The sequence below is a fragment of the Pantherophis guttatus genome, chromosome 1, assembly GCF_059756535.1.
Source record: "Pantherophis guttatus breed Tessera chromosome 1, ASM5975653v1, whole genome shotgun sequence".
NCBI lineage: Eukaryota > Metazoa > Chordata > Lepidosauria > Squamata > Colubridae > Pantherophis > Pantherophis guttatus.
Genome location: NC_142063.1, coordinates 41,337,723 through 41,359,715, shown reverse-complemented (window position 1 = coordinate 41,359,715; position 21,993 = coordinate 41,337,723). Strand labels below are relative to the sequence as shown.

The 21,993-nt window shown below is 36.2% G+C and overlaps 1 protein-coding gene and 1 pseudogene across 2 annotated transcripts in view; one reads left to right on the top strand and one right to left on the bottom strand.

Moving 5' to 3' along the window:
• The window catches only part of EML1 (EMAP like 1), a 136,712-nt gene that overhangs the window by 45,728 nt on the left and 68,991 nt on the right, over positions 1-21,993 (top strand). The gene's annotated exons all lie outside the window — the stretch shown is intronic.
• Positions 18,683-19,514, bottom strand: LOC148116395 (uncharacterized; annotated as a pseudogene). Its single transcript, XR_015733511.1, has one exon. The product of XR_015733511.1 is annotated as an uncharacterized LOC148116395 (transcript).

The window sequence follows — 21,993 nt, the reverse complement described above, 5'->3', positions numbered from 1 at the left end:
TTTCACAGTGGTTCCAGAAAAACCAGTTTGTGGAAAGAAAGGAGTGGCAAAAAAGAACACTAGGATGGGAGCAAGGATTTGAAATATGTTATACGGAACCACTAAACATTGTGGCTGAAAGCTGGAGAGTGAATGGGTCAATGAAAAGTATTTGGAGTGGAATCTCTGCTAATTTTTTTTTTTTTTTTTTTGGAGGAAACTCTGACATCCCATTTTAGATTTGCAGGATTAGTATATACAAAAAATAGAAACAGTACATCTTTCAAATTGAATGGTATCACACTTAAGATCCTGGCTTTCTGCATCTGTAGGTGTTAGAGCTGAAGCATGCCATGAGTCTAAAGAAGGGTTTGTTCAGACTTCATGAGAAAGAGTATTGTTTGAAATCCTCCCCATTTCAAAGCTAGATTGTACCCTTGTTTCTCCTATCCTTATTTGTATTTTAAGCTGTTTTTATGTACTATGCATTTATTTTATCTGAGTACAACAAGCACAAAGTCAGTTGGATTCTGAATGCTGAATGGTCACTCTGTGTGGAAGATGTTTGTTTCCTAATGAAATTGTATGTGATCTCATGTTTTGGTATGTTCTTTGCTGATTCCAGGGTGGTTCTGTTTGGATTCCAAAAGGGGTCATAGGAATAACAGTAGAAAAAGAGAGAAAGTAACAGGGCCAAAGCCAACTTGCAGAATTGTGGAACTGATTTAATTCTGTTTCACTCACCAGATGACTGGGCCTCGGATTACTGCAGAGCCAAGACACTGCATCAGGGACACTGCCTTACTTTTAGTTGAGAGTAGTAAATTAGTTCTTATGATTCTTACCTAGGTTTAGAAAGGTTTTTCATTATTGGTGATGTACCTGTACCGACACTGAAGTCACTCACTGAAATCATTGTATAGGTCCATGATGGCGAGCCTATGGCCACTGATCTAGTCCATAGTTCCATCTGGTGCAGGATTTGCTAAGTGCAGGAGGTAGAATTTATGAGTTCCAGAAACCCTTTCAATTAAAAAAAAAAACAATGATCTTTATATTTCTGCTTTATATTTTTAACACATACAAACATATTCCATATATATTTAAGATTTAAAAAAAGAAAAACATAATTAACATTTTAAAATAGTTAACTAAAGTACAAGCAGCTTTATCGTTTTACAGGATTCTTTTGCCTGTTTATTTTTACCTGAAAAAAAGAATAAATGATTTAATTCTAAGACTAAAATTCTTTTGGGAGAGTAGAGTTGTTACAGCAAAAACAGTGAAGGGTTTGGTGACATCTTAACACCTAAAAATGTAGACTTTCTTTCTAAGTCTACGAAGAGCCTTTGAGAATTGGAGGAGACAGCGCAACTGTACATGTTTCAGGGCTAAACAATTTGCCCAGTGGAAACTATGAATTCTTTTTCTGCTTGTTCTGAGTCATAACCCCCTAATTTCTATATATCATAATATTTTCCTATTACTATAGTGACTGACTGGTAAAAAAAAAGAAAAAAAAGAGTTAAACCAAAGTTTCAGTGAGCCCAGATTGCTCACTCCCAAAGGCTGGATCCTGGCCCATTACAATTCCTGTTTATATTGAAGTACATTTCTCAATCTTTTAATGTATTATCTCCCCCATCAACTTCCACAAAGATGCAATTTAGTTAAGAGTACAAGTTTAATTTGAATTAGTTTGGGCAGACTACATGCATTTCAATGGAATCTTGCTAATTTTTTGGGACAAAAATTGTAGTACATGTTTGCCACAATTAGTTTTGTCAGTTCTCCAATTTTTTAAAAATATTATCTACTCTAAACTAAGAAATTAAGTTGTTTAAAGGCAATAGTTAATATTGCTTTATACCACAAGCATTCTCTTCCTATTTCCATAAAAAAAGAATATCTCCCTCCCAGTGTACTACACAGTAGAATAAACCTAAACTACACAGCTGAGGCGTCACAGGCGGCGCAGCTTCACCGGCAGCAGGGGAGCACTCCAGAGGTCATAGATCTGGGACGACTCACCCTGCACCAGGCAGGCACAGTCAGCTGTTCAGTAGCCAGCCAGCAGTAGGACCATCAAGCAGGGAAGCCGGAGGCCAGGGCGTGCTGAGAATTTGGGTCATTACAGCCGCAGGCAAGCAGGTGGTGGGATGGAGAGCAGTGGTGAAATGTAAAATTTGTTACTACCGGTTCTGTGGGCGTGGCTTGGTGGGGGTTAATGTGACGGGGGGCGTGGCCAACATTTTTTTTTACTTTTAAAATCATTTTTTCAGCCGAAGAGGTTGTAGAAAAAGTAAAAAAAAAAGCCTCTGATTATTGTGCGGCTCAGCTGGGCATTGGGAGGAGGCGCGCAGGGATTTTTGCTACTGGTTCTCAGAACCAACTGCCGCCATCACTACCGGATCGGGCGATCCGCTCTGAACCGGGAGCATTTTACCCCGGATGGAGAGAGTAGGGTCGGTGGGCTTGCTGCCTCCTGTACATGTAAAAAAATAAGACCTCCCCGAAAATAAGCCCAAGTGCTTATTTTGGGGCTTAAAAGAAAATAAGACCTAGTCTTATTTTCAGGGAAACATGGTAGCATGAGAAAATATTGATAGTTTCAATGGCAACTTTAAACAACCTGTTCATATTGCATCACCCACTTATGTATCTTTCTGGTTTGCTTTCTGAGAAAGTATCATTCTGAGGATGTTACAAAGAATATTCATTTTGATCTAATGTCTAAATTAGTTCCTTGGGTGAGCAATCTATGTTCAGGGACAAGGTCTGAGGAAAATGCTCTTCAGGGGAAATGTAATTGCTGGACCTGAGCTGGAAGAGATAAATGTGGTAAGGAGGAAATACACATTTGGGCCAGTGACAATTAGAAGAAAGAGAGGCTTGAAATATGATGTACAAAATAGAGGTAAAATTAAAAAATTAAAAAAGGCTGAAGAGTTCTAAATAAGGACCCTTTATAAGATTTGTAAGACTTGATGTCCTTCCAAAAGTCCCTTAAAACCTGGTAATGTCGACAGGCTTGGGTCTCATGGGAATTGGGATTTAATGAGGTGGTTATATCATGTGTAACATCTAAATACTCTCCCAAGCCCTTCTGGTTTCTTTTAATAGTTTTTAAGTTTTTAATTGTAGAGTGTTATTTTTTTATGGTTTTTATAAACAGCTCAGAGTCGTGTTTCTGAGATGGCATATAAATATGAGAAATAAATAAATTTTAATAAAATCACTTAAATTTTATTAAACTTTTTTTAAAAAAAAAATTGATTTATATGCCGCCCTTCTCCGGAGACTCAGGGCGGCTTACAGTGCGTTAAGCAATAGCCTTCATCCTTTTGTATATTTATACAAAGTCAGCTTACTGCCCCCACAAACTGGGTCCTCAATTTACCTACCTTAGAAAGGATGGAAGGCTAAGTCAACCTTGAGCCTGGCAAGATTCGAACTTACTTTAATTGCAGACAGCTGGTGTAAATTACAGTGCTTCTGTCTGTTGAGCTAAACCAGACTTTGAATAAACATTTATTAGATTGCTATTATATTAAATGGATTTAATTTATATATTTACATACTACTTTTATAAACAAATTGCTTGTAATATTGGTGAGAACTATTCAGTTTTGGTTATTTGGTTAAGAGCCATGGTGGTGCAGTTAAAGTGCAGTAAAAGGTAAAGGTAAAGGTTTCAAAGCCGAAGAGCCAGCGCTGTCTGACGATGTCTCCGTGGTCATGTGTCCGGCATGACTAAATATCAAAGGTGCACGGAACACTGTTACCTTCCCACCAAAGGTGGTCCCTATTTTTCTACTTGCATTTTTATGTGCTTTCGAACTGCTAGGTTGGCAGAAGCTGGGACAAGTAACAGGAGCCCACACTGTTATGTGGCACTAGGGATTCGAAGTGCTGAACTGCCAACCTTTCGATCGACAAGCTCAACGTCTTAGCCACTGAGCCATTCTGCCGACTGCCAGAAAGTCGATTCTGACTGGCTCAAGGTTGACTCAGCTTTCCATCCGAGGTGGGTAAAATGAGGACCCAGATTGTTGGGGGCAATATGCTGACTCTGTAAACAGCTTAGAAAGGGCTGTAAAGCAGTATGGAGCAGTGAATAAGTCTAAGAGCTATTGCTAATCATAATTAAGTTATGTTGAAGTTAATGTGTCTTACATTAATCATGATGACTAGTTATGTTACTAATTATAATGGTGCTTTTAATTAGTAACTTAATTGGATGGTATTCAAAAAAAAAAAGGATAAGAATCCAGAAATATAATGTTAAACAAAACAATAGTTCTGGATCTCCATTTATATAGATTAAATAAAAGTTATTTTATCTGTCTCTCAAAGCCAAAAATAATCAGTTATTACTAACCTGAGAAGGAATTCTGCATTTCAATTCTAAATATAGAACCATTTCTTGAAATATGGAACAAGTGGCAAGCACTAATATTTTGCTAGAGACATTACTATATTATTGCAAGCTCTTGTTACAATGTTTTTTCAGACTGGCCTGAACGTTTTCTGAGTTGTCTAAGTGGGGAAAAAAAACCTAAGAAATTTATGATACTTTTGAGAATAATCAATTTTATTACATCATCATACTACATGGATCAAACCATTTCATCAGACGATTGGAGTAAATTTTTATGAAGTTGTAGGATAAAAAGGAATAAAATATGTGTTCATGATTGCTTTCAACGTATTATTAGAGAAAAATTGACCCCGGGCCATTGATACAATGTACATTGTCCAAAGTCACTTGTTGAACTGGGTGGCTACAGAAATTAAATTGATAATAATAATAAAAATAAAACAGAGTATCCTTTACCACCTGCTCTCCTCCTTGTTCATGAAGTCCAGACCTTTGGGAATGAGAAAGAGGTTAGCATCCAGAGATCTTGGCTCTCCAAAAACTATTATTGCCAGCTGAGGACTATGGCCACAAACCTCAGGATTCTCACCAAGAACCTAATATTATGCGCATAATTTTTGCCAAGAAGGAAGCCTTTGGGAATGGGGAAAAAAGGAGGCAGAAATGATGCATTGCAAGATCAAGGCAAGCACACTGTTGCAAGAGATCTTCTTGATCTTGCTCACAGCAGTTCGAGCCAGACTATTCATAGAGCATCTCTGCGCAGGTGTTCACAGTATCATTATGAAATCATTTTTTTTCAATACAAGAGCTATAGGGAAGCTGCTTCTCATGTTTGACTTCCATTGTTCAAAGCTCATTTTGAGGGGGAGAAATGCTTATATCTGCTGATTTCATATCAAGCTAGCATTCCTCCTTAGCCTTTTGATCTCACAGCTGTTCTGTGTGTTTTTTCCTCTATTCTTGGCAGTTAAATCACTATTCTGTAGGATATAATGCACGCTATCCTGATGTAGCTGGCTGTTTGCCGACGCATATTTGTAATTCTTCTGTCCATAACTTTCCAAAATCCATTTTAGGTCATTGCACGGTCCTTTTGAACTCCTGTTTGCAAACAGTTATGACATTACTATAACATTAATGAACATGATATTTTCAGCAAACATCCTAATATGTTTAAGCAGGGAGGAGCATAATAAGGTAGATGTGCTTCAGCTTCTCAGTTCCACCCAATTATATTATTTTCTGTAAGTTCACACTCTACAGTATGACAATTGTAAATGATGATTCATACAGTATGAGTTCTTTGTAATCCTAAAACTTTGCTTAATTTGTCATTTTTGGGTGGAAGCCAAATAAAATTTAAAATAGCAGAACTCTGGGGAAAAATAAAGGCCATTCACAAAAATCTTTTAATAAATAACCTCTTTGGCGACTAGAGCTAGAAGAGTTTTAATGTTGATCTCCTCTGTTTGCCTGAAAGAAAGTTGACACTTATTAAGCTGGCAATTTATATTTACAATCTTTTAAGCATGTTGGGTTTGTTTGTTTTTTGCTAAATACAATAAAGCTAAAAGAAACAAGATACATCCTACTATAGCAAGGGAATTAGATGCACTGCAGATGGATCTAGACAGAGTGCCTGAGCTTCAGATCATAATCACCATTTCTTCTTTTGCATTTCATTTATACTAAATTATTAGTGGTATGGGAGTGTGAGGAGGCTACTTTCAATCAATCAGATCTTATAAAACAAGTTTATACATGTGGTACCCTAACATAAGCAAATTAGTCACATGATCAGACAACATAACAGCATAATGGATAAATACACGTAATCAATTGTTATCTCATTTAAAAAAGAAGAGATGTGTGGGGACACTGGATTCTATTATTTGGTTAATTTTTAATTATTTTCCAGAATTATAAAGTAAATTGTATAATAACAGTGACTTTAATAATCACTTGAGGTATATAGAGTGATTTCCATGAGGCCTATAACAGAAGTAACAGAAACAAATACAAAATTTAACACCTCTTCAAATCCCCAGTACAACATGATATAGGTCTACATAGAAGAACTATGTATCTAATAGTTTTTATTGTGCATCACTGTGCTGTGCTTGCAAATTTCACTGACAACTATAGTTTGACTTTGAGATAAATAATTTTATTTATTTATTTGTTTAAATTTCTATACCGCCCTTCTCCAATATAGGACTCAGGGCGGTGAACAGCCAAAGTAAAAACAAGACATACATACAAAACATACAAAATCTAAAATCTGTTTAAAATAATTAAATAATTTTGGCCGTAATTAAAACATTCCAATTTAAAATCCGTTTAAAATTTGACTCAAGCCAGCCCAGCTAGTTGAAATAAATGGGTTTTTAGGGCCCGACGAAAAATCCGGAGGTCTGTTATTGTACGTAGCTCTGGGGGGAGGTTGTTCCAGAGGGTGGGCGCCGCCACAGAGAAGGCTCTCCCCCTGGGGGTCGCCAGCCGACATTGTCTGGCGGACGGCACCCTGAGGAGGCCCACTCTGTGGGAGCGTACTGGCCGGTGGGAGGCTATTGGTGGCAGAAGGCGGTCTCGTAAGTACCCCGGCCCTAAGCCATGGAGCGCTTTAAAGGTGGTCACCAACACCTTGAAGCGCACCATAAATTAATTAATCAATGAGCAAATAAAATTTGCTTCCAAAATATGCTCGGTTGATCCACAATGGTCCTCTGAAAAAGGACAATATTTGCACTTTCTGGAAGTTTATCACCAAGGGAACAGCTTAGTGCCTGGAAGATGTGAATCTAGCTTCCCCATTGACTTTGCTTGTCAGAAGGTCGCAAAAGGTGATCCCATGACTCCAGAACATTGTAACCATCATAAATATGAGTCAGTTGCCAAGCATCTGAATTTTGATCATGTGACCATGGGAAAGTTGCAATGGACGTTGTAAAAAATGGTCATAGGACAGGGGTGGGCAACTGTGGCCCTTTTACAGCCAAGCTGTCTCAGGAATTCTGGGAGTTGAAGTCTACAGGTTGTAAAAGGGTCACAGTTGCCCACTCCCTTCATAGGATGCTTTTCAATACTGTTGTAACTTCAAATGATCAGTAAACAAACTGTTGTAAGTCAATGACAACCTGTATCAAGTTTTTTTCCTATGACCTAAGTAGAAGTGGAAGGTTGATGGTGTGTGTGTGTGTTTGTGCGTACACACACACACACACACACACACAGAGAGAGAGAGAGAGAGAGAGAGAGAGAGAGAGAGAGAGAGAGAGAAGGAGGAAGGACTATTATGTATGTTTTCTATCTTAAATAATAATATTCATTTATTTAATATTTATTTATTTATTTATTGGTTCGATAAATATGCCGCCCTTCTCCGGAGACTCAGGGCGGCTTACAATGCGTTAAGCAATAGCCTTCATACTTTTGTATATACCTGCTTAGTAGGGCTTTCGGCCCCCCCCTAAGCGGTGTTCTATTTTATACAAAGTCAGCTTATTGCCCCCACAATCCGGGTCCTCATTTTACCTACCTCGAAAGGATGGAAGGCTGAGCCTGGTGAGCTTTGAACTTGCAGTAATTGCAGGCAGCTGGTGTTACTTAACAGTACTTTAGTCTGCTGCGCCACCAAGGCATTATTTGCCTTTTATTTTATTTATAAAAATAATAAAGGTAGGATAAAAAATAGTGTAGTGTAGTAGTCTACTCTACTCTACTCTACTCTACTCTACTCTACTCTACTCTACTCTACTCTACTCTAATGCTATGGAGAGTTGGGTGAGAGGCATTAATGAGTCAAGCAGAGATTTTGCTTCTTTGTGAATTGGTCCAAATTATTTCTGTATTGGGGCTAGTGGCTTCTATTTCTGAGACAATTTTAGAACAGGTAAGGAACACATGACTGATCCAATTAGGAATCAAACATGGAAAACTGACTAAAAATATGTTGCAGTTCTTCCTCAATAGGATAATGTATAATTCAAGAGTCCCCAAAATTAGGAGACAAGTTAGGATAGGAGACACTTCCATTACTAAGGTTCCTTATATATTTCATTGGTATTGCCAGAAACGATGTGATGTATTTTAATATTATTAATCCAAGGTTTTCAGATAAATTTGAAGGAATATTCAGATTTTTAAAAAAATGTTGGATCAGCAAACTACATACAGCTGAAACTTTCTGTGTTGAGGCTGACACAGCAGTCTCTGCTGCTGAAACAAGCTGCTATTTAATTCACAAGTGGCAGCATGAACAGCTCTGGGACCAACATCAAACAAAGTTCTGGCTTTGTGTGCTTATTATTTCTTTGGATCTTGGCCAGATTCAAAGGATAGTCCAGCCATTATTGCATGTTAACCAGTTTGACTGTGTGAACAAAAGAGAGACTGGAATACATGACAGAGTTAACTAATCCACATTAATTCATCTTGCAAATGCACCTTAATTTGTGGAGCATTGATGGTAATCCATGTTTATAATTGCAAAGGTAGGAGAATAGAAAAAGATGCTACGCTTTGTGAAATTGTTAATCATGAATACATAAATCCTTAAGGGAGGATATTTTGAACAGCTGTACCAACACACCATGAAAGATCACATTCAAGCAGAGAAGGAATACTGTTTCAAATATACAACCAGGTACAAATGCTACTTTGCTTTTTTTAGAATTTGAGGCCAATATGAGGAAAAGTGCCTGCTCGGTTTGTAAAACTAGTGACATAGTATTTCATTTTTCCCATGACACCATCCTCCAAAATGTTAGTTAGATTTATTGTTTGTTCAAAACCTACAAACAGTCGGATGAATCCATGCATACATCCAGGTAGTTCTGGAATGGAAATATAAAAGAGAAGTTCAGTATCTAAAGCCTATTGGAAGAAAATACTCAGAAAGTAGCTTAATGCCCTCCAGAGTTTTCAAATGAGACCTTTCTCAGGGTGGTTGGCAATTTTGGCCCTCAGAACCCCAACACATCTGAAAGGCAATACAGTAGAGCCAGGGGTGGGTTCTACTTACCTTTACTACCAGATCGCAACGGGAGCGCATCAATTCTGACATCCGGGCAGAACTGGGAGCAACCCACCACTGAGTAGAGCCTATTCAAAAACTTGTATCTTAATTATCTTCTACATGTACTTCATAATAACACTATTGGTGCATCATGACTACCAAGTTGAAGTCTACTACCATGATTTTGATGACAAAAAAAAACCCAAAATGTATACCCTAAGAGAAACCATGAGACTAAAAGGATCTTAGGGTCTATTACAGTAATCTTGTTTCTCTACTGTCAATTTCCCTGTGGTCATTGCTGAGACATTCCTTAATCCAACTACAATGCTGTGGGCTGTCTCAAGGCAAGTTCCCACCAAAAGAAATGGTCTCAAATCTGTCTTAATCCATCCAGTGAAATTGGGAATATTTTAAAAGTCACTTTCATGTATTTATGCAATTCTGTGATAATCCCTTGGAGAATTAATAGATTGCAGAAACACATATGGTCCTAGTCCCTATTATCAAATCTCTGTTTCTATCTCTCTCCCCCCACTTCTCGTACTGTTTGCATCCAGAATCATCTATATAGAACCTTTAGTTAACAGTCAAGAGAAAGAAGAAACACTTCCACAATAACTATCGTATATGGCAAGATGCTATGTTTAAGCACTCTCCAAGGCGCAGTAGCAAAACAGTGAAATGTCAGCATCACAAATAGTTTCCTCAGAGAATTACAAGTAGCTCATACTTACAATGATTACAGTGTCTCATGGTCACAGGATCACTATTCGCAAACTTCCCAGCCAGCTTCCCACAAGTAAAGTCAATGGGAAAGCCATCCAGGAAGATCACAAAATGCTTTGGTAAGTTGCTCGCAGCCTCCCTCTCCCCCCATAACAGGCAGTAGCTACCCTTGACCCAACAGCACCATGTTTCATAGGGTACTGCATACCTCTTCCACCCAACAGCAGCCACTCCTGGCCTTGCAATCCAATGTATTGATTTGAAATGTATCCTAATATGTTTACATTCATAACAGCAGCTGGGATATGTAAATAGATTAGACAATTTATTGGGATGGCATAGCAACACTTTTGTAACAACAAATAAAGGAGAGTGCACTTTCAATTTCCTAGCTGATTGTTGTTGATTATTACTATTTATTCTTTTAAGTAAAGGCAATTCAACATAACAAACTATATTATATGAGATAATGTGTTTTCTTTTAGAACCTGCGGGTTCTAAAAACAACATTTTTAAATCGATTGTTCAATACAAATGGATAATGTGTTCTCACAGTGGTGGATTTACAGCATATAAATGTGTTCGTGTTGTATAATTTATGGTGCCGATTGCTAATTTAACCAAATGTGCAGCTGCTCCCTTGAGATGTCCCTATTTACCATAATTGCATTGTGTCTTGATGAGAAAATGTAATTTACAATAATGTAAGAAAATGGAAAATACTTTTTATCAACCAGTATAATCCTTATTACTGAGTTTGTGGCGGTTGCTTGTCAATTTAATGACTGATCATATATCATTTCATGCTGGTTTTAGAAAGTGTTGCTTACTTGGGATTGATTTGCCTAAGGATTTTTAAGAAATTGTAACTATAGCCATATATATAGTCGTTAGATTCACAAAACACACATATCCTGGTTACAGAGTTAACCAATTTTCTCAGTTTCCATAATAGCAGAAAATGTAAATTAAGCTTTAAATTTAAAGAAATATACAGATATACTATCCCACTATTCCTTTTTGGGATAAATAATGTTAAGCAAAGTGCATAAAAATGAATAAGAAACAAGAAACCCCAAAGAAATTAAAAACATGAGATAAAAAGGAAATAAAATTGCAGTAAATCTAAATTACACCAATACCTTTCATCATACCTCTGCATACTGTTTTATCCTTGTTTACACCATATCTATATCATTTCATACATTATTATTTATTCTTTAAATTTCTTTTCAGACTCTTATGAACTTCATCCAACCACGATTCCCTTAGTCTTGACTAGTCCTGCTCTTGACCCATTCATTCTTCCTTCATAAGTTTGTTTCACAATTCATTCCCTCTTATTAGTTTATCTAATTAAACGTGTTATAAGAATGTAGTCAAATGCAATTATCTTAGAATTATAACAAAGGTGATTATAGATACATAAGTTAATTCAGGCAAAAAGAAAACATGAAATATAAAGCCAAAGTGTAATCCTATATATATTTATCCAGAAATGAGTTACTAACTCATACTAACTAAAAAGGGCCTTATTTTTGAGAAAGTATTTATAAAGGATTGCAGTCCTTAGTTTATCAGTTTGCTGCATGATCATGCTGCCCACATTGGGCAAAATAATCTTACAAGATGGGATAAGGAAGGAATGAGTGTGTGGCCAAGGATCCCATGCTTTGGGAGAACTTGTGCTAACCAGAGCAGACGGTACGAGGAAGTGGCTTTCTTCCTCTTTTTTTTGCCCCTAATTATTTTTTGTACTTACATTCTGTAGCTTTCCTAAAATAATATACCCCATGTGTGATTCTGGACTTAATAGATTCTTGAAAGGAGATGGTACAGGAACCTCTCTTTCTACTCATTATATATGTCTTTGTAACATCTACAATCAGGGCTTTTTTAAAAAAAAAATACCCTTGGTATTTGTTGGGACTGCTATTCTCAGAATTTAGTTATAAAATGTATACACCACCTCAGTCCAACTGGACTCTACAATATGTAACTATAACTATAACTAAACATACATTGAGGGCTGCAATCCTGAAAAAAGCAAGTCTTGATAGAATTCTGAAAGGCCAAAATAGCATGGGCTATTTTCCCCTCAGAAAATAAGCTTCTCCATAGGAGAAGAACCATTACAGGAACATCTGCGTTGTTCCTTACGTCACCGCCTGGTAGATGGAAACCGTAAGCAGTTTTGACTACCCGGATCAAATGGGCATATCTGATTAGGGAAAGGTGGTCTCTTAGCCATTTGGGTTTTTAAAGGTAGTGACTAGCATCTTGGATTGCACTTGGAAGTTGGATGAATGCTCAACTAGCTTGTTCTCAACTAGCATGATCAGAGTTTGGTAATTCTATTTGCAGCACAACTGTAGGTCACCTTGCTTCCATTTTTGCTTAGAATTTTTAGAAATGTACTTCCCATTTATCCAAAGGCATCATATGGAGGAAATCTATTCTAAAAATACTTACTAAAACACGTTTATCATAGTGTCACCCTTGAAATACCTCACAAAAGTCCTGATGATTATATGAGATACAAAAATGGTAAATCTATATGCAGATACAGGAGTTAACACATTTCTTAATTTATAATCAGATTTTGATAGTATAAGTGATATGATGAGGATGTTTACTGTATTTAGCTTCAAGTATTTAACCATTTTAAAGTATTAATTTGCATTTACAATATCTTAGAGCACACACTGAATTTAGTACTAACATTACATATTACATTACATATTAGTCACATTATACAATGCCTATGGGAAGGTTTCTGCAGAATGAATTATTATGCTTTTGATGTCAAAATGCAGAAGAATATCTTTTGATATGCAGTACATAGTAGTTTTGATAATCAGTCCTCTTGCAACATGGTTGAGAATAATGAGGGAAAATAGCAAGAAGCACATTTAGTATTCAGATGCTCAGAGCAATGAGTTCTGAAGAAGATGGTAGGAGCAAAATCCCTTTTGCCTTACAAATCAGAATCAATTATGTACTCATTCTAAGCCATGGAAATTATTCTTAATCATTCCGCGACAGACTTTGTGGAATCTCTTTGGGTTGACAAAATATCTCAGCATTATTTGTGGTTTAATATTTTGCATTGAATATATTTTAATTTGGAAGCTATGGTAGTCAGTGGTGGGGTTTGATTCAATTCTTCTGGAATTTGATATGCTCCATATGTATTACACTTCAACTCCTTGAATTCTAAAAGTTTGAGCATACTACATAGGAATTTAGAGAGGTAAAGTCCAACACTGTAAGTCTAGAGGACACTAAGTTGTGGATAGATGTCCCAGCCTAAGAGGCATATGAGAGTACAGCTATCTATGAATATTAGGCTTGTCATAAAGATAAATCACAATTCTCAGCTAAAATGTTGCATAGTTGTTATTTAAGTCAAATTAATAAATATCATTTCTTTTGATAATTTCACATTTTACAACTTCACATTTTACAACTACCTTGGGCAATCTGCTCTAATGTGACTTTATTATCCATTTTCCCCAAATATATATAAAATTATATAACATGGATTTAATGTTTATTGATGTTTGCCAGATTTACTATTACTAATCTTTTGCTTTGCGTCAGCATTATTTAAAAAACATAGAAAATAGCATTGGTATAAAAATTAATACCACAGCAAATAATCAAAAGAATTTTAAGAATTCTTGAAGGATAGATTTACTCATTTTGGACTCTGTGTTTTAGATTATTAATAAAACAGCTTATAATAAATTAACTTCATCCATGCAAATGTTCTTTTGGAAAAATTATTTAATATGGAAATTGAAAATAATATCTATATTAAGATTACAAACATGTAAATGCCCAGATTAGGGTTTATTAGATGATTCTTTTAAAGAAAAAACTTCCTCTATAGTTTCATTTATGATCTTTATTATATTTTTAAAATTTTTAAAATTTTATTGATGTGTTGTTTATAATGTGTATTTTACAAATGCCATGTTTTTAAATATATACATTAACAGAAAATGCACTTCAAAATGTTTAAGTGTGAATGTAGACTTTGCTTAAATTACTGGTTATGTGAAAAAATAATGGAATAAATGTCTCAGTGTGCTTGAAAGCGACAAGAACAAAAAGTAGACTGTCCCATTTTCTTTTATGGCTCAAAGATAATAATCTCCCATTTTATGTCATTCAAAGGGATGTATTTTCAGTCAGATGGCTTCTGATATATTTTTCCATATAAACTAATTTGAAGTTGTACAAATCCATCAACGCCATTGTTGACTGAATAATGCTTAATGGTAAGATATTTTACTGGTTGTTTCCTAGTTCTGAGGTCCATTAAAACCCTTCCAAATCTATTACACTGCGGTGCATACTTTTAAGCATATTATTTCTCTATTTCATTTTGTGCTTTAGTAATTTAACAAGATTACAAAGCATCAAGCAACCCGAGCAATGAAATTACTAGAATATTTCTCCTTTCGCTTATTTTGGTTCCAAAATTCGATAATATCATATACTGACATTCAAAGACTAAAACATAAAAGCCATTCTATCTCCAAAATAAAGCACTAAAATGTGCACAAGTCACATTAGATAAGTTCCCTGTACATGATTTCAAGAATAGATTAGATTTGTTTAGATGCTTTTTCTATTCAATAGTACATCTATCATATTAATATTTCATTTTTGAAAGCTAAGGCCAGTTGGTAGCCTATAAACCAGATTTAATGGTTCTCAGATTATGAACAGAGAAAATTTGTTGTTACTTCCTTTATACGGCTTAGGTGAAATATCTTTTATTCCTGCATTTATCTACACAGCATATAGCTATAAATAAAAATAGTATTAAAAATAGTCTAATATAAACCTTATATGTATTTCTCATCTTTCTTCCTGAGAATTTAATGTTACCTACATAGGATATCTACCTAATCAGCCATTCAGACAATGACTAAATCAAGGCTTGATTAGCATCTGCAATATACTTTCAGTCAGTGCATCTGTTGTGCGTTGTATTACCTTGAGTGATCCACTGTGCCCAGATGTTTTTATAATTAAGCCTTTCTCTCCAACCTTTTTTTTTTAAATTTGATTTACATGCCGCCCTTCTCTGGAGACTCAGGGCGGCTTACAATGCGCTAAGCAATAGCCTTCATTCTTTTGTATATTTATACAAAGTCAGCTTATTGCCCCCACAACTAGGTCCTCAATTTACCTACCTTAGAAAGGATGGAAGGCTGAGTCAACCTTGAGCCTTGGCGAGATTCGAACCTGCAATAATTGCAGGCAGCTGTTCTTAATAACAGGGTGCTTTAGACCACTGTACTACCAAGGCTCTTTAACCTTAATATGATGTGCTAGCATACATGAAAACCAAAAGTTTGTATTAAAATATAAGATAATAGCACAAAACCAATTGTGATGTACAACCTAGTCCCGAAGTATATAAAATAATATATATAATATATATGGTGAATTTTTAGCAGTAATAGAATGGTATTTAAAGATCAGGTATAGTTTAGGCTGATGAGGATATTTAATCTAAACAACGTATATACAAAGACCTCTATTCATACATCTCTGAGGCAGGCTTGCTGACAGCTTGATGTCAGGCCTCAATAACTTTTTTGTGACCTGGTTCTTCTTCATCATTATTTTTTAAATTTTGCATTCTCAGGTTATAGGGGATGTGCCTGCCAACTCTATAGAGAGCAGGGGTACATTTTTCAGTTGTTTATCCCTTTTTCCCCACAAATCACTTTTTTTATTTTAAAACAAACATAAAACAAAAACATCATCATTCCAAACAATTACAGTGCTCGCTTCGGCAGCACATACACTAAAATTGGAACGATACAGTTGTTTATCCCTTTTGTCTTAGGTGGGATTTATGGAGTGATTAAAGCTTCCATTTTGCCTCTTAATAATAGAAAGAAAATAGGCTGTTTTTTCCAATCATGCTTTGCTGTTGGTCCCTCTCCTTATTAAGGAAAATGACATGGATTTTAGTTAATTTTGTTTTTAATTGTATTTACATTAATATTCCTTGTATGTTGATTTTAAACAGCAGAAAACAATTTAAGTGAGAAGCAGAATATAAGCAGAGAAGCAGGGTAGGATTCAGACCAATCTAGGCAAGTTGTTAGGAGTTTTGATATGAAATAGCTTGAACAAAGCTTATAGCTTTCCATTACTGAAGAAGGGGGCCGACAGAGTTAGTTCTGCTTGCTCCAAGAATGTTCAAGGACAGTAAAAAAGGTGACACTGATTGCATTCTATGGGTGACATGACAATCTAACAGTCAGGTTAGATAATCTTATAATGGCAGTGGACCAATTTTATTTTGTCCCTTTCATTTCAGTCAAGGATATAAAGTTCAGAATGCTCAGGGTTTTCTTTTTAAAGTAAAATAGTTGTACTAAGCCTATCTATAATTATCTGATAGTTTGTTATGATGCTTTGAAGCTTCACAATGTAGGGAAATGATGCCTCACCTATTTTATGTGCGCATCAATGTGGCATGTATTACAAAAGGGCCATGCTTAAACTACTATAACTGCCATATTTACTTTGTTGGGTCTTCCCTCCATCCCTTTCCTTCAATATAATTGTCTTAAGACACAGGTATTTCCCATTTTTGCTCAGTTCTGTTACAGAGATGCCAGGGACCAACTCTAAGGACTTACGGATACAAAACTTTCCATTTTTAAAAACCATGGTAGATAGTTGAATCAGCTTATAGTTCAGTTAGGAGGCCAAAATGAGCAGCTTGGTTTTGCATTAAAACAACTAAAAATAATGACGTTTTTGCCTAAAGACCCTGAAAAGATTTGTTATTTTGCCATGCGTTAGCTGTTCTCCTGTGGCCAGCATCCTAAATATGTCATTCTTGGATGAACAAATATTCAGAACTGTGAATTAATCTTTCCTTCTTTCTCTGTCTGTCTGTCTGTCTCTTTCTCTCTCACATACAGAGAGAATTTGGCTAGTCAACTGTGTATTTTGTTTTGGCAATAATTTATGAATAAATGAATTCTTATTTGCCCTTGCAAATCTTACCTAGTCTACAAAATTCAGAACTCTACAGACTCCACAGAAAAATAGTAAAAAATATAATGAGATATTAGAGCATGTGATATCTTGGCTGAGCTCAAAAAAGCTATGGACAAACAGTCACTATTACTGCAGAAGCTATGTCCACTAAAATAGGATGCTTCCTGCAACAGCTATAAGAAGAATCATGAAATTCTGTTCATGTTAATGGCAAAATGTCCCAAGACTTCCTTGTATATATTGGTGTGAAGTAGGGCTGCATTGTATCTTTATTGCTGTTCAACACCATGATCTATACTGGTTGGCATGGCATCAAATATGGATAAAATGACTACATTACAGGACTACCCCACAAAAATATAACACTGGCTATGTACCTCTCAATTCGGAAATGGAATACTTTTATTTTTTTTATGCAGTTAGAGTAGCAAAGTGAAACAAAGTGTGTTGAGGGGAATGGTTTGATTCACAAGATGCTGATGGAGATCTAAACAAACTACTTTATTTAGCATTTAGTGTCCCAAGTCAGTTTCTATATCACAAATAATCATCTAAACCAGTGGCCTGCAACCTGTTGGGCACTAGGGACCAGTTCCATGGAAAAAGATTTTCCTTGGACCGCAGGGGTATGGTTTCACATGCTGCCTATATCTCACGGATGGGGCTTCACTTGTTTGCATGGATCAGTTGCTGGCACGCCACAGACCCGAGTTAAATGTTATTTGAATAGAAACTAGTTATTTATTACAACAGTTAATCATGTAGTACACACACAGAGATATGCTTAGCAACCTGTTCATGTTTTAGAGGAATTACGGTAACAAATAAAGAGATATATCTAAATGTTTGATCCGTAACTTTTTTGATGTTCCAGAAATCATCTTGATAAATGGCAAAGTTAAAAGGAACTGTTCTGTTCCTCTAACTCTTTCTCTATTCAACTTGAAAATACCTGTTTGTATTTTATTATATATTATATAAGTGCCAGTTTGATGTAGTGAAGAAGGCATCAATCTAGAAACTGGGAGATTGTGAGTTCTAGTCCCATCCTAGACACAAAGTCAGCTGGGTGACCTTGAGCCAGTCAACTTCTCTCAGCCCTAGGAAGGAGGCAATGGCAAAAAAACACTTCTGAAAAAGTCCAAGTGGTTTCCAAGAATCCGATACGATTAAACAGAATCAAATAAATATATTTATTACTAGCTGTACCCTGCCACACGTTGCTGTGGCCCAGTCTGATGATTCCGCTGGGCTAAAAGAGCGAGGCTGAAGTCCCAAACTCTCCAAGAACATTTGGTGGGCGTGGGCAACTCGATGTCACTGACTTTCATCACATGACACCCCCCCAGCCACCCCTATCCAGCTGGTGATGGAGAAAAAAATGGGCCTTTTCTGGCGACTGGGGTTGGTGATGTTTATAGGCCGCTTCCCCCCCATCCCCAAAAGCATATCCAGGGGGTGGGGAGGATGGTCTAGCTGGTGAATTGCTGTGGCTCAGCGTTGTTAAATGGAAAAGGAAAGAGAAAGTGCACGTTTCTAATATGTTTAATTGCACAATGCTTGTGGGTATACAATATTTTTTGTTGTTCCATTGTGTGTGTAGATATAGAGATTGTGTGGTTTTCCAACTCTAGAACATGCGGCATATAATCGTCCATGTGAGAAACAATCCGTGTGTAGATCTAAACCACAGATTTCTAAAGATTGGCCCTGAGCTTTGTTGATTGCAAAGGCCAATTGAATTGGGACTTGCAATCTCTTAAATTGAAATGTCATATCCGTTGGAATCATAGGAATGTGTGGAATGAGGACATCCTCACCTTTGAAAGGTCCTGTCAAGATTGTTGCTTCTACGACGTTGCTCATTAATTTTTTTACTGCAAGCCGCATGCCATTGCAAAGCTTTGGCTGGTTGATATTTCACAACATGATAATTGGCATGCCGATTTTCAATTGCAGTACGTGTGGTGGCATCCCTGGGAGATCGAGTGAATTCAAAAATTCTGTTGGATAATTAACTGCTTCATCTGCTTCTACGACACTGTCGACGGACTTGTATGTGACTGTCTCGCTTTGAATGTTAGACTGAATAATATTGCTAATTTCGTAGACGTCTTTGTTCTTGGCCGCAAGAATAGCTCATATACCAATTGTGATTGGTATAATTGGTCTGAATATTGGGAAATACTTTTTCAACCAATTCTTGTTTTTCGTCACTAAATTGCAGACGTTATGAGGGAATGATATTCATCCTGAGGTCAGATCAACTGGCACCTTTCCGTTTCCAATTTCCAGCAATTGATGTGAGAATATCTCAGCTGATCGATCATTTTGCAGCTGGACACGCATATTTATAGTTAATTTTAATGTCTTTACATGTTGCCACAAAGTAGAGTATTCCAGGGAAGCATTTATTTCATCCCCTGGTGTCGATCGAGGAATTACAGGTAATGTTTGTCTGAAATCTCCTGCAAGCAATATTAATGCGTTTCCAAATGGTGTGAGGTTTCCACGCAAATCTTGCAATGATCGATCAAGAGCCTCGAGCGATTTTTTGTGCACCATTGTGCATTCATCCCAAACAATAGGTTTGCATTTCTGCAATACTTTTCCCATGCCGAATGCTTTGGAAATGTTGCATGTGGGAGTTTCAATGCATTGCATGTTCAATGGCAATTTCAAAGCGGGATGAACAGTTCTGGTAGCAATGTTGCAGCTATTCTGGATGACGCAAGAGCTAAGGCTATGTGATTTTGGGATCGAATTGCTGCTAGAATCAATCTAATTAGGAAAGTTTTACCAGTTCCTCCTGGTGCATCTAAGAAGATTTCTCCAACCCTGTTATTGACAGTTTGCAGTATTTGATGGTAAATGCCTTTTTGCTCAAGTGTTAGTTTAGGAATATTTGATTGCAGATATGACAAAAGATCATCCATGTTGTAATTTTGTTCACGACGCAATTCTACATCAAATGAAGCATCAGCAGATTGATTTGGTGATGGCATTCCCAATTGATTGAGAACTTTGTTTGCAATTTCTAAGCAAAAATCTTCAGTCATTAGCAATGCTTCGTTGTAGATTTCTGCTGTGAAATCCATGTTCATATTTGAATTCTCCTTTTTTTAATTTTTTTTTTATTTTTAAATTTGTATACCGCCCTTCTCCCTGAGGACTCAGGGCAGTGAACAGCCAAGTAAAAACATAAACTACAAACATTAAAATACAATTAAAAAGATATATATATAAATTTGGCCCCATGATTAAAAACAATAACAGACAATTAAGAACATTTTAAAAAGTGTTAGGCCAGCCCGGCTTGCTGGAAAAAGAAGGTTGCGTATTTGATGTAAAATATCTTCAGCCATGTGCGACTTATATTTGTCCCATAACTCTGTTGGAGATGAAGGAGAGCAGGCGGTCAATATGATTGCAAACAATGCATGAATTTGATTGGGATGTGATGTGTTGCACGCATCATTAATGCATACATCCCAGTGTTGGTCGTTCTCCAATAAATTCATAAATCTCAGTAAAAACACAACTGCAGCTGTGGTGTAGTATGTTTCCTCAGAGAACAGAGCAACAATTTTTATAGCATTTTTAAACATGTAAATGTATGTGCTACCTGAGTCTTCTGTATCTGGACTGCTGATATTTTTTTGTTGATATATTTTGGAATTATACCTAGTGAAAAATTTGTGATTTAATTTTCAAAATTCATGTGGTAAAATGTTGGTGTGTTGGTTTTACGTCCAGCAGATGGCGCTGTTTTTCAATGTTTGTCAATGTCTTTCAATGTTTTTCATGTTTTTACCTGTCACAGGTGTGACATCTATATAATATAGGTATATAAAAACACACCCGTAGTCGAATGCAACGTTGTGTCAAAATTTGAAAGCAATCGGTAAAGAACTTTAGGAGATGTGCGGTTATGTACAAACGGACATTTTTATTTATATAGATACTATATTTCAAAGACCTGAAGGCTACAGTCCAACAATGGGACTAAGCCTCAGCCTCATGAAACTTACAATATAAAATATTTTTGATTAGCAAAAGATAAGTTTTGTAAACAGCAGAAATTAGAAAGCTCAAGTACACTTAAAATGTATCCTTCCCTCCTTGACCTTTAATTTTGAAAAAAAAACAAACAGGAAATTATTAAAAAATAAAAATGTTTAAAGGGTCTCTCCTCATTACAATACATGACAGGACTTCTAGGTAGACTTTTTACAACAATTTACAAAAAGACATTGTGTAATTTCTTTTATTCTGATTTACTGTCTAAACTCAGATACTGTTATACAGTAAATCAGTTTATGAATAATTGTATTGTACCCAAACAACTGTAGATTATTCAATTAAATTATGATAAAATATATCAGTTTAGCAAAATGTGTGATTAAGATATGTTGCTTGATATATCCAGAATATATCATAAGTGTTCTTAAAGAGGGGTGAACTTTATTATACATTATGGTACAACAGTTACTTTGGTTTCTTCCAGCAGTTTGGAGGCTGGACAGAAATTCCATTCCGTATTACCATATATTGTAAAGTTGAATAGTTTTAGCAGTTTAATAACTCTCAACTGTTATATATAGCCCAATATATACACTCCTGGCAAATTTATCCAGAAATACCCCTGAGTTTACTTCCTTGTGTGAAGTTACACACTTTCACATTAAGTAGCCATGAAAGCCAGCTTGGTGACCTTGGGTCAGTCATTGTCTCAGCCAGCCCAATTTACCTCACAGGGTTGTTGTTGTGGGAAAAATAGGAGGAGGAAGGTGTCCTGGGTATGTTCACTGCCTTTAGTTACCTTGAGTATTTTCATGTA